Genomic DNA, 3596 nt, shown 5'->3' on the forward strand with positions numbered 1-3596 from the left:
CGCGCCTCTAGTTTACCTGCCATCCTTGCATATATTATGCAAATAGGCAGGAGCGGCTGGTGCCTATCCAAGGAGCGAGGATGCTCTTCCGGAATAACCCGAATGGAAAAAGCGAGAGAAGGAGAGGAAATCTGTGAGGAGGAAATTATCCACATGGTATCAGAAAAAATGTATCGATGGTGCAGCTAAATTACATTTTACCTGGCGGGGGAGAAAGTGATTCCACTGACCGTGGGTTGTATGAATCACGAATGGATCCTAATTTAATTTTGAGCAGGAAAAGATTTTTGCATTTTTTATCGTTCTATTTTATTCTAATTTATCAAGGTAAGTCCCGTGTTCATTATTGAATTGGCTTCGCCTCCTGTCCTACACTTTGAATAAACTACATAGACTATTCATGTTTATACATTTTGTTTTATTTGTGAAGTCATTTTTTCCCCGTTTCTTACCATTTAATCATTAATTTGCATTGCAAGTTTTTTGCAGGAATACAACTAGCCAAATGTTTTCTATATCATAGATGCAGAATATTGTAATGCACTATTATGGACGCTGTATTTGCGCACCTGTTATGTGTGTAGAACTGTACTTACTTTGTCGGTGATTGTTCTGATATTCTGATGTCGTATTATTGATTTATTCAGAAAGGTTTTATTTGACCTTTTAATAATTTCGATCACTCATCACTTCCATTTATTGTTTTACTCATTTATTTCAGCGCACATTTCGTGGGGCATAGACGCAGTGAATATAACAAACTGGCATGATAAGTGAGTTTCATAAATCATGTATAATTAATTTGTAAAATAATGTATTATTATTATGTTATATGAAGACGTTATTACACTGTCATTTTAAGATGCTTTTCATTGCGAATGTATTGAGTGTTGTGTTTGTTGTCTGAGTTGTAGTCACACAGTAGTGATTTTCAGCCTCGTCTTCTGTTGATGTCAGAGAAAAGGTCCTAGTCTTTTTGCGCCGCGGTTCTTTTTCCTGACCAACACAAGTGCTGATTACCTGCTAGGAACAAACCTTTCCTTGTTCTCTCTTTCTCCCCACAGCAAAAGCAGCAGTATAATGCTGGCGAAATGGGATACCGCTTCCCCAAGAGGACAGGTAGGAGAGCGGAGCCGCTGTTTTGAAACGCAGCATTGATAGAGCACGTTAAATATGTCAGGCACAGACACCAGAAATCACAACTAATGACCCTGAGCTTTTCATTCCCAGCAAAATACAGAAATTATACCTGGATTTCTTTCAGTACATAAAGACCCCAAGCTCGTTTTGTAGTGTCTGTGCATTAGATTAAATTGGAGGACATATGTAAAAATATTTTTCTATGTGTATTACTGTTTTTTAAAAATAAAATATATTTTATACGCAACGCCTCAGTTTGCTGACATTACGTGTTCCATAATTGAGTTGCAACATGATAACTGCATGTTGTTGAGAGTCATTACAAGGAGACAGATACTTGTACGATCAGTAATTATCACTCAGCTCTCTTCACAATGACGCTCCTAATAATCACTGGTCTTTCTCTCTCTCTCTCTCTCTCTCTCTCTTTGGAGTATCTGTACTTTTTACTATATATATATTTTTTTTTACAACTTTTACTTTTACTTTACTACATTCCTAAAAAAAAGAATGTACTTTTACTCCAAACATTTTCCCTGACATGCAAAAGTTCTCTTTACAATTTGAATGGCCAGCAGAACAGGACAATTGTCAAGTTCACTAAACACAAATGCTTCATTCGTAAATTATGTCTGAGTGTTGGAGTGTGCCCCTGGCTATCTGTATAAAAAAATGAAAATTATGCCGTCTGGTTTGCTTAATATAAGAAGTTTGAAATGGTTTATACTTTTACTTTTGATACTTAAGTATATTTTAGCAATTACATTTACTTTTGATACTTATTAAGTATACTTAAAACCAAATACTATCTTTGCTTTTACTCAAGTATTACAATTGGGTACTTATTCCACCACTGCTTCCACCATTGCTCACTTCAAATAACCTCTCAATAACCCTTTTTTCCCCCTATAAGAGTGTAGTGCTCTGTAGTTGTATTGGGGGTGGATGACAGTTCTCTTCTCTCACCTCTAGTCATGAGGATTCTGCTTGCCTGGAATTCTGTATCTCTTTATCATATCATTGTAGATGACTGATTTGAAGCCAACATTCTCTCAGCCCTTCTACTCATTCTAGAATTCTTCTACCTGGAATTCTGTATCTCTTTATCATATCACTCCGGACTCTGATTTGGCACCAATGTAGCCTACTGTAAATCTTAGAGGAATTTTGTGAAACCAAAACGTACAATTGTACTATAAAACGTTTCGATGTCAAACATTTAATCAACTCAGTATTAAATCTGTCACCTGAGAGCATGGCTAGCTTCTCCAGGTGATCGAGGCTTCGTTGTATTCGTTATTAAACTCAGGAAACTTTAACACTGTTAATTAAAGCGAATCAGTTTCTGTTACAAAGAGCTTAGTTTTGGTTTGCTGGGAATTACCCATTCTTCACTCTCTCAAACACTGTCTAGACTCTCCATATGTAAATGATAACATTTAATATATTTGGTCAGGACTAGACTCTTTCAAACAGCTGCTGAGTCTGGTCAAGTTAGGACAGGCTCATACGACTAGGATTAAATGATGGTCTCTTCTGAGTTCATGTTGAACATAATTCTATTGTATTTACTTGTTCTTTCTTTTCAATCTTTCCCCAAAGGAACTTCATAGAACTGCAGATACATTAGCAACCAATGTATCATCAGCCAATGCATCACTTGCCAACACGTCGACCAATGTCTCCTCAGTTCACTCATCTTCATCCAACTCTTCGTCCGTCAACCTATCATCCACCAAGCCATCTTCAGTTGGCAGATCTTCAGTCCACTACTTCAACACAACTGTAGTCGATTCATCTTCAGACTCAAAGGAAGCACTGAGGTCCTCAGTAGGCCTGCGTAGGCCAACAGGTAGGCTACTATATGTTTGGTGGGAAAAGCCATTTATGGACAGAAGAGATTGTGTGAACACCCGTAGGATGTTTGAGTCTAACTGTGCAAGGTTAACATCCCTCTCCCAAACTTCCCATCCTTTCCAAGAACAATTACCCCCTCTGTCTGGCCTGAGTCACCTCTCTACAACAGACACTAAGAGAGGTGAGGCGGAGCCCCTTTCGTCCAGCCCAGCTTAGTCTAAGTGGGTCTCTAATGTGTACGTCTTTAATACGGCTGGGTTAACAGGTTAACAGGGTCAGGTCCTACCACCGCTCTCCATCTGTCCTTCTTTCCCTCCCTCAGACCACTGGCCATATGTTGCCAGAGCAACATGAGGAGCTGCAGCTATAGGTGCTAGCCACTCAGGCTTAGCTCTGACGTAACGGTCAGGTAGAAGAAGAACTGACATAAAGGTCAGGTAGAAGAAGAACTGACATAAAGGTCAGTTGGAGGAAGAACTGACATAAAGGTCAGGTGGAGGAAGAACTGACATAAAGGTCAGGTAGAAGAAGAACTGACATAAAGGTCAGGTAGAAGAAGAACTGACATAAAGGTCAGGTAGAAGAAGAACTGACATAAA

Source organism: Salvelinus namaycush, chromosome 1 (assembly GCF_016432855.1).
Source record: "Salvelinus namaycush isolate Seneca chromosome 1, SaNama_1.0, whole genome shotgun sequence".
Lineage (NCBI taxonomy): Eukaryota > Metazoa > Chordata > Actinopteri > Salmoniformes > Salmonidae > Salvelinus > Salvelinus namaycush.